This window comes from Apium graveolens, chromosome 5 (assembly GCF_009905375.1).
Source record: "Apium graveolens cultivar Ventura chromosome 5, ASM990537v1, whole genome shotgun sequence".
Classification (NCBI taxonomy): Eukaryota; Viridiplantae; Streptophyta; class Magnoliopsida; order Apiales; family Apiaceae; genus Apium; species Apium graveolens.
The window spans coordinates 284,326,856-284,341,508 of NC_133651.1; the positions used below are offsets into that span (position 1 = coordinate 284,326,856).

A 14,653-nucleotide genomic window follows, 5' to 3' on the forward strand; every position below is an offset into this window, starting at 1 on the left:
GCTGGTACGGTCCCGGTGCGCTGGCATCTCCTCAAGCTTAGTGTTGACGTACTGAACCAAGGTCTCAAGTCTCGCAGTGATCTGCTCCTTGGGCTTCCCTTCGTAGTTTCGGCTGTCCGGATACACGTTCTTCAGTCGGTCTATCAGTCGGTCGTACTTGCCCTGAAGCATGTCGAACTCGCGCCTCAACTCAGCATACACGGAGAAAGCAATAGTGTCGTCCGACCCAGAGGATGACGAGGAATGCGCCCTTTGCTGACAACCAATAAGAGGAGTATTAATAATAATTTACTTAACCTACTCTCTCGCATAATATCTATAACCTACACACAAATCCTATAACCTATTTGGGCTGTCCAGGGACTCTAAACCGTAGCTCTGATACCAAAACCTGTCACACCCCCAACTTAAATAGCGAAATAAATATAGCTATTACATCTTTTTAATGAAGAATACACAACCAAAATCCAAGATCTTACAGTTTAGGGTTTGGAACAGCCCAACACTACCAACTATTACATCTAATTACAAATACCGAGTCCTCACACAACTATTATTACTTATTCTACCTGAGCTCGAACATAAGCATCAGCATCACAGGTCTTACGGGCAGTCTGCTTGAATCTAACCATAGCTGCTAGCTGTAATATAAGGGTAAAGCAAGAAGTGAGCCAAAAGCTCAACAAGTGCTAATAGTACAACGCAAAACATAAATCGAGATATACCTTTAGGAATGACAATGGAAAGACATAATCAATGATAACGAGAGATAAAACTTATGTGAGTTGGCATCATTTTGCTTGCATCAAAACAAATTTTAAAATCATTCTTAATCAAAATCATTTTATGACGCTACGGATTACAGCCGGTGATCAGCCGCGAAGTAATCCCGAACCTCGCTGGGTTCTAAAACATTATTGGGAATCCCTAGGCAACTTTTAAGCCTAATATAAGTGTGGAAAGGACTCGCGTCTCAGTCCAGATCCACCATTCAAAGAAAACATTTATCCCCCTTTGGGACTGAAAAATCCACATTTTAATCATTTTAAAAACTGATGCCGATTTATGACAAAATCTCTTTCGACTGTAATCATTTTTATCAAGGGATTATAGATCAACTTGAAACACTGGAAATATGACACTAAATCTCAGGGCCATGATCCACTAGACTTAACTATATTAGGGTAATTGAGAGGTTTCCATAAACAAGAACTTTGACAAGGAAATTGAGCAAGGCTATTGGATAATATGAAAGAGTAATGCCAAACTAGGCTTAAAGCAATGGTTGTAGACAAGGTATAGGTATTAGAACATCAAGAAGATAAGCATCACTGGTTCCAATAGGATAGAGGTGTTAAAATATAAAGAAAGTGATCATCAGCTCAAGATATAACAGGGTATCAAGCTTTAGGGTGAGGATAGGGTTATCAAACAATCATGAATGAATTTAAGAAATGATTGGCTTTTAGGTATCAAGATAAAGTTTCTATCGAGGTTATTTCAAGAGTTGAATCAAAGCATCAGGGTGCAATATCAAGATTTCTCAGGGATCAATAGCATGATAATCAAAAGGATCAATAAAGTATTATAACAAATCTCTATTTTATCATGGCATTAAACTATCATGAAAGACTTTTGAACTACTTGCAATACATACTCGAGGGTTCATGGCATCTCTATGTAACTCAAAGATAAACAAAAGATACGCTTGATTTAAATATATCAAAATGACTCAGGATAATTGCATCGATATATATATGAACTGTTTACAGTAAATACGAAGGTCAAGTTGAATCACTTGCCTTGAGATAGACTGGTCTGGTCTGACTGGTAGGAGCAACAACTGAAGCTTCACTCGACTTTTATGGCAAGTTTTCCCTCGTCTCGAGATCCTACATAAATAATAATAATCCTCATTATAATATATTCTTACCATCTTAACCTATTTATAACCCGAAATTAAACATGGATGGCACTTAGGCCTATACGCACTTAATTCATATCCACCATTATATTTTCAAATGTACACACGTAGCCACATAATCACATATCGTATATTAATACCAAATAACATCATATACACCATAATGCCACACTAGGCTTGGATGATCTCGACTCACCACTTAAGTCACTTGGTCACTAACTAAACAAAGTCTTCAAATTTGGGCTTCCTAATCAATGTGCCTTTCCTAAATTATCCAAAACTTATTGACCCTCACTTGTGCCTTTTGCTCTACTGACCTTATACTATCTTACAACTATGGTGGTCGACCTAATACTCACTTCTAAGTGTTCTAAAGCTATGTGATAAGTGAAAGTGCTCACTGGTGCAAATTTCAGAATGGTAACTAAGGTTTCTTGAGTGCATTAGACACTCTTAAACTACAAGTTTTTCTTCAAAATTTTTACACAAGACTCTCCTGACCTAAGGGCATCTCACAAGCTTGATGTGGCTCAAAGGCCTGGCTTGGGCCTTCTTGGGCCTAAGCTAAAAGTCCAAGGTTCCCCTGTTTTTCTGGGCAGAAAATGCCCTGACTTGAATTAACTTGTGACACATGGTTCTAGCTCATATCCTATGAACTATGGTTGGAAAAACTTCTCTGACATACCCTCTAACTAAGGCCCAATTGGGCCTAATGAGGGCCTACCCGTGACATGGCCAAATCTCCCTATTTCTAAGTTGCAACAAAACTGCCCCCTGCTGGACAGATTTTGTTATTCTACTTGTGCACCTAACAAAATGACATGCAAACCTCCAACCAACTCCTAAAACCTATTATATACTCCCCATACTAACTTCTGGTAGCTTGGGCCTCAAAGTGCACATCAATGACATGGTCAAAACTCACTCTAAACCTCAGGGTACTAAACTGATTTTTCTGCAGAAACTATAACTCTCATTTTTCCAAGGCTTTGACTTGACAAACCTATCTAACAACAACTCAAAACTTAAACAAAGACTTATACATGGTATTCTACTGAACTAACTCCTTTATTCTCAAAATAACATTGGGTGAGATCATCCATGCCTAAAAACAACAACATGCAACTAATTATATAACATGCAACTCATGGAAAGCACATAACAAGATTTCGGCTAGGCATAAAGTTGTAAATGCTTGCAAAATCGACTTGCACCTAATACTTATCCTTAATAATTATGAAATATAACTCCTTTTAAGTATTAATAAGAAATTCATCATGGAAACAATCTATTTAAGCACATCTATTTTGAATTTTATAGATAACAACATGATTTCGAAAAGAATAGCATGCAAAACATGGTTGATCATCATTTTAATGTCTTAAAACTAGCATGCATGGCTAAACATAAATTTATAATGAGATTTTAGTAGCATGCAAAGGATTTTAAAGCATGATATCTCCATAAAGCACTTAGTTAGCACATATATAATATATCTCATAGAGAGCTCTTGAATTCACAAGAATCAAGAGTTTCTCCTTGGAGATCACATAAGAACTACACATGCATCCATGGAACTTCAACTTCCAAGTCACAAAATACTTGGAAAGTATGTAATATGAATGTAGGTAAAAGATTTACACTTGGGAAGGTGAAGAATGAATTGAAAAATGGAAGGGGGGGGTGGGGAATTGGCCTTCGGCCGAGAGTAAGGTGGGAGGGGGGAGAAGAGAGAAATTTTTGTGGTGTGTTGGAGTGTGAAATGATGAATGACTTCTCTCCACTTTGATTTGTTTGTTTTATGCTATTTGGTTGACAAATAATGAGTGGAAGTGAGAACTTACAAAAATGTCCCTTGACTAAAGTTAGGCCATTTTGCATGCAAGGCTAAGGTAGTAATTTGGTAATAATCAAATGAGTTAGTGGGGTTGGAAAAGTCTTATTTGCCCTTTGAGAGAATAGAAAGATGATTTGCATGCATGGTCTCTTATGTAATTTGATAATTATAACAAATAAAATTTGTAAAGATTTATTTTTATAAAATAAAATACAAGTTCAAAAATTATAAAATTTATACCATAAAATAACTTGGATTTTTAGAGACTTTATAAAATCATTTTCAAAATTTGTGAACAAAATGCCTTTTAAAAGAAGATTTTTCCAAAGCTTAGAATATTCCTTATAAATCAAAAATAAAGAAATTAAATAAACTCTTGCTTTGAAAAATCATATACTACCCAAAGCAAATTTATAATGCAGAAATTTTCACTCACACAATCGTACAATCATTGAATATATTTTCATTTGACTTAATATTATACCAAATTCACAAATAATATTACATAAAATGCCGGTCGTAACATCTCTTCATCAAGCTCTCGGCTTTTCCATGGAAAAGCAAGGGAAATTTTTCAAAACTTAAGCTACACACCTTCATAATTCAAGAGGTTTGTTTCTTTAGCTTCTATAATTCATAACTTAGATGAGCCATAAGTTTAAGCTCAAGATTCCATGATTATCATAGCTAATCAATTCATCAAAGTTCTTGGTGAATAGTGTTTTCAAGAACTTAAAATTTTGATCTTGTGTTTTTGTTTAGATATAGCTTTGGTAAGGATTTTCAAGGGTGATTCCAAGCTCCCTAGTACTTTTACTCACCAAGGAAGGTATAATCTCATACCCTAGCCCTACTTTTGTATAAATTAGAGTTCGTATGTTTGGTATGGTTCATGAGAGGTGTTAGGGCGAAATCACGCACTAATATTCACACAAGTATACGCGTTCGCAAGTAATATAGAATACTTTCTAGTTCGTTCCCTCAGAGACTCAGACTAATTTATTGTCTAATTTAACTCACTCACCAATGTATGATTACTTCTCAATGTTAAGATAATAACACTTAAAATTGTTGATTAAATATTAACTATAATTAACTATTTAATTAACCACTTAACTAACACTTCAATTTATCAATAATAAAACACTCATGAGATCACAACTTCATTATTACTTCCTTCTATAGCCATAGTTATTACCTTTAGCATGTGACAGTGATGATATTAATCGAATAACACGAAACTGATAAAAGCTAACTTTCATTGTACTAATACCATTCTACCAAACATCCACAATTAAGATAGAAGTTGAATAGTCATCAATTATGTTGAGTTCCTATATGTCTACAGAAATTGACAACACAACGATTTAAGCACAAGTTATTCCTTTTGATTACATAGGGCAAATAAAACTGTTAGAGTTACCCACTAATCATGCACAATGTACATGAACCTATGCTAGCATGGCAAGTTCTAAATCTCAAGATCCACCATCGCTTCACAAGAGATTAACACCCTATCTTATATGTTCGCGACGCACATAAGACGAATACGCACAACCAATACTAGATATCATGCAATCATCACATACTAAAGTATTAAACAATTAACTAAAGAATTCCATAATAAATCCGTTGCAACCCCATGATCACGATTAGCCCATAATAGAACTTATCGCCATCATGGGTTCATATGAAATCATGATAACAAACACAAGAAAATAATAACTAAACTGATTATATTAAAACAGAGTACGTCACAAGAGTAAATAAGTCAAAGCAAGAAAACTAGCATCCAACGTTACAACAAAACAAGAATCATAAGAATATATGCTTCCTCTTCGTTGCTGTGTGCTAAATCAGTCTTCTTCCTTTTCTCCTTCGCTTCTTGCAAAACACAATCTAAAACATAATCTCTTCTTAATACTCTGTGAAAAACGTCTCAAATCTACTTATATAATAGTCCCATAAAACTCAGATTACATAGAAGTTGGAAGCCAAACAGAAGTAGAAGTCTAAAATAATATATCTTTTTCCCCCGACCCTGCGTGGCCGCTCAGAATTTCTGCGCGGGCACGCAAGGCTGCTGCGCGGCCGCTCAGCATTGCTGCGCGGGCGCGCAGGACCCTTCTGGAAAAATTCCATGTTTGCTCCGTTTCTTCGCCGTAATCTGCCCGTTCTTTTCCTCTCGCAATGGTGAACACATGCCAAGGCTTATTCTTGATGATTCCTCCTTCGAAATGCAACTAATACCCTGAAATGCATAAACACTAGAAAAACGCATCAAATACACAAAATACTTGATTTCAAGACACCAATTTAAGCCATTTTAAGACGTTTCAAGTGGTATAAAATGCCACTTATCACACCCCCAAACTTAAATCGATGCTTGTCCTCAAGCGTCACAGACTCAAAAACAAATAAAAATATGCATGAATGCAATCTATATGAAAATGCAACGATCCCCCTTACTACAATTAACCAACCAAATTGTCACGTCTCAACGAATGCAGTTAGACACTAAAGATCAAGAAACTCATGCAAACGGACATACCGCCAGAAACGTGGTGTGTGCAAATGCTTAACAGATATGCTTTGGAACTAGACCAATTACTATGACTAGACTATCCTCAAGGCAATCCTACGATTATACAAAGAATAAAAATTCTAGGCACAAAGTGATATACAACACTACAAGAACTCTGGAGCTTACTACGGAATCGTGCTTTTTATTTACAACTCAAATGCTTATTTGACCGTGCAATGAGTGAGGTCCACAAAAGACTTATACAATGGTATCCATGTAACGAGTGTTAGGTTAGCGGATCCCAGACTCTAAAAGCCTTAGGTCACTAGGCACAAAGTCCCCTAAGAACTTAATAACTCGAATACCAAAGAGCCCACTCTTGATCAATTACGCAATTTTTTTTTTTTCTCTGAGCAAGTGCGTTTCGCTCCATCTTGCTCAACCCTAGACTACTCGCATAACATGCGAGCCGGTTACTAGCCATTTGACGCCTAGCCACAACTAGCAACAAATTCCATTTTTACTCCATTTTTTTTCTTTTTCATGCCTTTACCACTAAGAACCTATTATCAAATTCTAAGCATAATAAATAGATTATCCTCGAAAATAATCAAATCATAACAACAATCTAGTCCTTAAGCATTCTCTAAGACTTAGTGACAATACAAGTGCTTCTAGCATGCATATCAACCTACACAACTTAATAATACTTTAATGCTATCACTACACTCGCATCAATATCACAATTCAGTCGATAAATCATTGCAAAAGGGATCATGGTATATGCATGAGCTATATGATATGACAAACAAATAAAGCTATATAAAAAAAAACTATATGGCAAAAATTATGCAACTATATGAACTAACTATCATGAATATGCAGCTATATGACACACACAAAATATTCCTTAACTACCACCCCCAAACTTAAAATCTTCACTGTCCCCAGTGAAGGTAGTAGAAAGGAACACAGGGTATACCTACTCGGAGTCATCATCATCATCACCCTCAGTGGGTGGAGTATCAGGCGGCGGGTATGCAGAGTCCTCACCAAAAACTGGCCACTGGATATCAGCTCCAAGGCCTCGAAAAGCAGTCCCTAACGCAAGGGTGAGCTCCTGAGCAAACCTGCTCTGCGTCTCATACATGGCATCCATCCGCCGTGAAAGTATCCTATACTGGGCATCACCCATCCCAGCACCCTCCTGAGCTCTCGAAGAACTAGCCTCACCATGCCCTGGCCTGGCCATAGTAGCACCTCGTGCTGGACGCCCTCCTGGAAGACGATAACCCAGCCCATGCTCCTCAGGCTCACCACCGGTCCACTCCTGCATCCCATTCAGAGTGCCAGAATCTATCGGAGCTTCTGGCAACTGCAACTGCTCATGAGCCGGCCAGTTCACTCCTACTGTTCGGCATAGCTTCGTAACCGTGGATGCATAAGGGATGTTCATATGCTTTGCTCCCCTCAAAAACTTCAGAATTCCTTGGTAGATAAACTCACCAAGGTCCACATAGTATTCCTCATTCAGAATTCCCCACAACAACTGTGCTCTCTCAACTGTGACCTCGTGTGCATGTGAAGAAGGCAAAATATTAGCACATATAAATGCATTCCATGCACGGGCATACCTGTTCATGGCGATCGCCGAAAGTGACGATACTCATTATTGGCTGGACTGCGGTTCCAAACTGTGCCCGGTCGACAGAGAGTCGCACAAATCAAATCCAAGTCAAAATCCTCAGCAGTCTTTTCATTCCAGTTCTCCTCCTCGGGCTTCCTCTCTCGCTGTCCAATCACACGGCGAATCGCCGCAGGATGATAATCAACCGTCAGCCCACGAACTACAGAAAACCCATTCTTTTCAGCCTTCGCGTTCGCGTAGAACTCGCGAACAACACTCATCGGTACTGCTTCGGGTGACTCACAAAAAGCTATCCACCCCTTCTCTGCAATCATGGGCAACAACTCACCATCCCTCCCTGATGGTAAAAACCCCCTCTCCTTCAGAATCGGCTTCCCCAACAGCCTAGTGTACTCCTCCTCCGCGGCTCTGTCAGTTAACCGAGGCCTTGCAGCAGTACCCCTTGATGAATCAGCAGTAGGAACTGTGCTGCTGCTGTCAATAGTGCGTGCTCTCTTGGGTGCCATTGATTTGTGAATAAAAGTGTGAAAGAACTGATTTTTTTGATGTTTATGAGAGGGTTTAAGTGTAGGAAGTTATGTAGGATAGGTGTATGTATATATAGGGTGTGGAGTAGGTTAAATTAGATTAGGAGTGGGGTTGAGGGATAAAATCATGGGTTAATGGGAAAAGAATTCGTGGGTTTATGGGCTGTAATGGGTTTTTGTGTTTTTGTTTGTTTGTTTTTTTTTTCTCTGAACTGTAAAAAAATTTCTGGAACTCGACCCCTGCGCGGCCGCTCAGCATTTCTGCGCGGGCGCGCAGAAAGCTGCGCGGCCGCTCAGCATAGCTGCGCGGGCGCGCAGAGGGTCTCTGGAATTTTTTTTTCAGCCCCTGTTTTCTGATTTTTTTGTGTTTTTGGATAGGTTATTAACTTTTAAGGGTTCCTGTAACAACAATTCATGGGTTGCCTCCCACGCAGCGCTTCTTTTTCGTCATTAGCTTGACGTTCCGTACCTTTCTCACGTAGTCAACAAAATGGCACTAATCACCTCTCGGTTTGCCATGTCCCCATAGTAGTGCTTCAACCGCTGACCGTTAACCTTGAATGCTTGGTCCGAATCATTCTCAAAAATTTCCACCGCTCCGTGTGGAAACACAGTTTTGACAATAAAAGGTCCAGACCACCTTGATTTCAACTTCCCAGGAAAAAGTCGGAGCCGAGAGTTGAATAACAGAACTTGTTGCCCTGGCACAAATAACTTAGGATGTAGCTTCCTATCGTGCCACCTCTTCACCTTTTCCTTATACATTTTGTTATTCTCGTACGCTTGAAGTCGAAATTCATCAAGTTCATTAAGCTGAAGCATTCTTTTCTTACCAGCTGCATCTAAATCCAGGTTCAATTTCTTCAATGCCCAGTAGGCCTTATGCTCAAGCTCCGCCGGTAGATGACATCCCTTACCGTACACCAACTGAAACGGTGACATCCCAAGTGGAGTTTTGTATGCTGTTCTGTAAGCCCAAACAGCTTCATCGAGCTTTAAAGACCAATCCTTCCTTGACGGACAAACAACCTTCTCTAGAATGTGCTTTATCTCTCTGTTAGACACTTCCGCTTGACCATTTGTTTGCGGGTGATAGGCAGTAGCTACTCGATGATTCACATTATAACGCTGCATCATAGAAGTGATCTTACGGTTGCAAAAATGCGATCCTTCATCACTTATGATTACCCGAGGCGTTCCAAACCTTGTGAAAATTTGCTTATGAAGAAAATTTAGCACTGCCTTTGCATCATTTGTCGGTAAAGCTTTAACTTCGACCCATTTTGAGACATAATCGACTGCCAGCAAGATGTACTGATTATTGCAAGACGAGATAAAAGGCCCCATGAAATCGATTCCCCATACATCAAAGACCTCGACTTCAAGCATCACATTTAATGGCATCTCATCCTTCCTTGACAAATTTCCCACTCTTTGGACAAGGTGGGCCAGAAAAAACCTACTTACAGAATACGAGCTGCCGTCTTCTCACCTCCATAGTGTCCACCATAAACCGTGGAATGGCAGTCTCGTAATATCCCCTCCGTCTCACAGAACGGGATACATCTCCTGATGATCTGGTCAGCTCCCTGTCTAAATAAATATGGTTCATCCCACATATACCACTTCACCTCATGCAGAAACTTCTTCTTTTACGTGGATGTCAAATTAGGAGGCATTATATTGCTGACAAGATAGTTTACAATATCTGCAAACCATGGTTCTTCCTCCTGAATTGCAAACAACTGCTCATCCGGAAAAGATTCATTGATTAACGTCCTATCTTGTGAAGTAAAATCGGGATTCTCCAACCTAGAGAGATGGTCAGCTACTTGATTCTCGGTACCTTTTCTATCTTTGATCTCTAACTCAAATTCTTGAAGTAAAAGCACCCAACGAATGAGTCTCGGTTTCGAATCCTTCTTAGAAACCAGATAGCGAATAGCTGCATGATCAGTGAATACTGTCACTTTCGTACCAAGCAGATAAGATCGAAATTTCTCAAAGCCAAAGACTATAGCCAAAAGCTCCTTCTCAGTAGTGGTGTAGTTCAATTGGGCCCCATTTAAAGTCTTACTCGCATAGTAGACCACATGGAAGAGATTTTTCTTGCGCTGTCCCAGAACTGCACCTACCGCATAGTCACTCGCATCACACATCATCTCAAACGGTTCTGTCCAATCTGGTGCTGTAATAACTGGTGCCGTGATCAAACTCTCCTTGAGAGTCTCGAATGCTGCCAAACATTCATCATCAAATTTGAAAGGCATATCTTTCTCAAGTAAATTGCACAACGGCTTAGATATCTTTGAAAAGTCCTTGATGAATCGCCGATAAAAACCCGCATGACCGAGAAAACTACGGATTCCTTTCACCGAATTAGGTGGGGGAAGATTTTCAATGACTCCCACCTTGGCCTTGTCCACCTCCAGACCTTTGCTAGAGACCTTATGCCCAAGGATAATGCCTTCACGCACCATAAAATGACATTTCTCCCAATTAAGCACCAAATTAGTTTCCACGCATCTTTTGAGTACGGCGCGCAGATTATTCAAACATTCATCATATGAGTGTCCAAAGACGGAGAAGTCATCCATGAACACTTTGACGTTATTTCCAATCATGTCAGAGAATATAGCCATCATACATCTCTGAAAGGTGGCCGGGGCGCCACATAACCCAAACAAAACTCTTCGAAAAGCAAATGTGCCAAATGGACAAGTGAAGGTAGTCTTTTCCTGATCCTCTGGTGCAATACAAATCTGATTATACCCAGAATACCCATCCAGAAGACAAAAATACTCATGTCCCGCCAATCTGTCAAGCATTTGATCGATGAATGGGAGAGGGAAGTGATCCTTCCTTGTGGCTTTGTTCAATTTTCTATAATCCATGCATACTCTCCATCCTGTAACTGTTCGAGTAGGGATGAGCTCATTCTTTTCATTTGCGACCACAGTGATACCTCCTTTCTTAGGTACACATTGCACGGGGCTCACCCACGAGCTGTCAGAAATAGGATAAATGATGCCTGCATCTAGCCATTTCAGAATTTCTTTCTTCACCACCTCCTTCATGATCGGGTTCAGTCTTCGCTGCTGTTCCACAGTTGGCTTACTACCTTCCTCTAATAGAATTTTATGCATACAATATGAAGGACTTATCCCCTTGATGTCTGCTATGGTCCATCCTATAGCCGATTTGAATTCTCTCAAAATCCTTAAGAGCTTGTCTTCCTCACTACCTGAAAGGTCAGCTGAAATAATAACAGGTAACGTAGATGAATCACCTAAAAAGGCATACCTCAAGTGTTCAGGTAATGGTTTGAGCTCTAAGGTAGGTGCTTCCTCTATTGATGGTTTGAGCTTCCCTTCAGCGTTTTTGAGGTCAGAAGTACCAAGAGATTCAAATGGTATATCCAGCTTTCGCTTCCAGGGAGAAGCGTTCAAATATTGTAATTGCTCGTTGCTATCTTCATCATCACTGTCAAATTCCCCCACTAAGGCCTTTTCCAATGCATCAGACATTAGCATGTGATCGAGTTCCGAAGTAACCGCAGAATCAATCACATCCACTTTTAAGCACTCCTCATCTTCTGTAGGGAATTTCATTGCCTTGAATACGTTGAAGGTCACATCCTGATCTTGAACCCGCATAGTAAGTTCCCCTTTTTGTACATCTATCAAGGTACGGCCAGTAGCCAAGAAAGGCCTCCCCAAGATTATGGGAATCTTCTTATCTTCCTCAAAATCTAGAATAACAAAATCAGCAGGAAAGAAGAGCTTATCCACCTTGACGAGCACATCCTCAACTATGCCCCTTGGGTAAGTAATGGAACGGTCCGCCAATTGTAGCGACATGTATGTGGGTTTTGGATCAGGCAGATCCAGTTTTTTAAAGATCGACAACGGAATCAGATTAATGCTTGCTCCCAAATCACAAAGGCACTTGTCAAAAGTTAGATTGCCAATGGTGCAGGGAATGGTGAAGCTTCCTGGATCTTTCAGTTTTGGTGGTAACTTTTGTTGCAGAACTGCGCTGCATTCTTCCGTGAGAGCAACGGTTTCAAGGTCATCCAGTTTCACCTTCCTTGAAAGAATAGTCTTCATAAACTTCGCATAACTAGGAATTTGTTCCAGAGCCTCAGCGAAAGGTATATTGATGTGAAGTTTCTTGAACACCTCCAGAAACTTCCCGAACTGTCTATCCAGCATTTGTTGCTGCAATCTCTTAGGAAAAGGTGGTGGAGGATAGAGCTGTTTCTCCCCTGTATTAGCCTCAGGCAGAGTGTGTTCAACAGTAGTCTTCCTTGGTTCCGCCGCTTTCTCCCTTTGCTTAGATTCTTCATCTCTAACTTCAGCTTCGACTTCTTTTGCCTTTTCAGCATCAGCTACTTTTCCAGACCTTAAGGTAATAGCCTTGACTTGCTCTTTAGCTTCCTTCCTACCTGGTACTTCCGTGTCACTGGGAAGAGTGCCAGGTTGACGATTGAGCACTGCATTGGCTAATTGACCGATTTGATTTTCCAAGGTCTTGATAGAAACCGCCTGACTCTTGCACAACAACTTAAGTTCCTCAAAATCAGCACTAGTAGGTGCAGCTGCACTTCCCTGTTGAGGATATGATTGTCTTGTAGCATACTGCTGTGGTTGCTGGAATCCAGGTGGGTTAAACTGTTTACTCACTCCTTGCTGATATGGTGGCTGAATAGCATTCTGATTATTTCCCCAGCTGAAATTTGGATAATTTCTGTTGTTAGGATGATAAGTCGCTGGCACAGGCTGCTGTTGTCGCTGATAATTATTCACATACTGAACAGATTCGTTGACAAGAGAACACTGATCCGTAGCATGAGAACCTGCACAAAGCTCACAAACCATAACTATTTGATTAACTCCATACGTAGCCAAAGAATCAACCTTCATTGATAGCGCTTGGAGCTGGGCTGCAATAGCGGTGGCTGCATCAACTTCCAGAATACCTGCTACCTTGCCTGATGTCATCCTCTGAGTTGGGTTTTGATGCTCATTTGCAGCCATCGTCTCAATAAGATTGTACGCCTCAGTATAGCTTTTAGCCCATAAGGCACCTCCAGCTGCTGCATCGAGCATGGGCCGAGATTGGGCCCCCAAACCATTATAAAAACCAGTGATTACCATCCAATCCGGTATTCCATGATGTGGACATTTTCTCAACATTTCCTTGTAGCGTTCCCAAGCCTCGCACATAGATTCTGTAGGTTGCTGCGCAAACTGAGTAAGAGCACTCCTCATAGCAGCAGTCTTTCCCATTGGATAAAACTTCACCAGAAACTTTTGCGCAAGATCTTGCCACGTAGTGATGGACCCAGCTGGTTCAGAATGTAACCAGTCTTTAGCCTTATCCCTCAGTGAGAATGGGAAAAGCCTCAACTTGATAGCCTCATCAGTCACGCCATTATACTTAAAAGTGCTGCAGATCTCGACAAAATTCCTTATGTGCATGTTGGGGTCTTCAGTTGCTGCTCCTCCAAAAGAAACAGAATTCTGCACCATCTGAATAGTGCCCGGCTTGATTTCAAAGGTGTTAGCTTGAATAGCCGGATGAAGGATGCTTGACTGAATGTCATCAATTTTAGGCCGAGAAAAATCCATAAGAGCTGGATCAGCTTGAACAATACGATCTCCCATGTTTACTGGTTCTTTCTGCTCAGTTCCTGAATCCGAATCCTCAAAATCTAACTTCTCCGGAGTATCAAGAACTTCGTCTTTCTCCTCAGCTGTATCTAAGGTCCTCTTGCGAGCACGAGAACGAGTTTGCATAAACTCTTGCTAAAGTACCTGAAACACAACCGAAAAGAGTAATTAACTACTACGTCCTAATCACTGAGTCATAATGACCAATGATGGTAAGTACATAAACTAAACAAATACGCCGAGTCCCCGGCAGCGGCGCCAAAAACTTGTTAGGGCGAAATCACGCACTAATATTCACGCAAGTATACGCGTTCGCAAGTAATATAGAATACTTTCTAGTTCGTTCCCTCAGAGACTCAGACTAATTTATTGTCTAATTTAACTCACTCACCAATGTATGATTACTTCTCAATGTTAAGATAATAACACTTAAAATTGTTGATTAAATATTAACTATAATTAACTACTTAATTAACCACTTAACTAACACTTCAATTTATCAATAATAAAACACTCAT

The 14,653-nt window shown here is 40.1% G+C and overlaps 1 non-coding gene across 1 annotated transcript; it reads left to right on the forward strand.

The window, feature by feature from the left end:
- The first annotated feature begins 13,629 nt into the window (after positions 1-13,629).
- Positions 13,630-13,736, forward strand: LOC141662627 (small nucleolar RNA R71). Its single transcript, XR_012550733.1, has one exon. It is a non-coding gene; the product is annotated as a small nucleolar RNA R71 (small nucleolar RNA).
- The last annotated feature ends 917 nt before the right edge of the window (positions 13,737-14,653 follow it).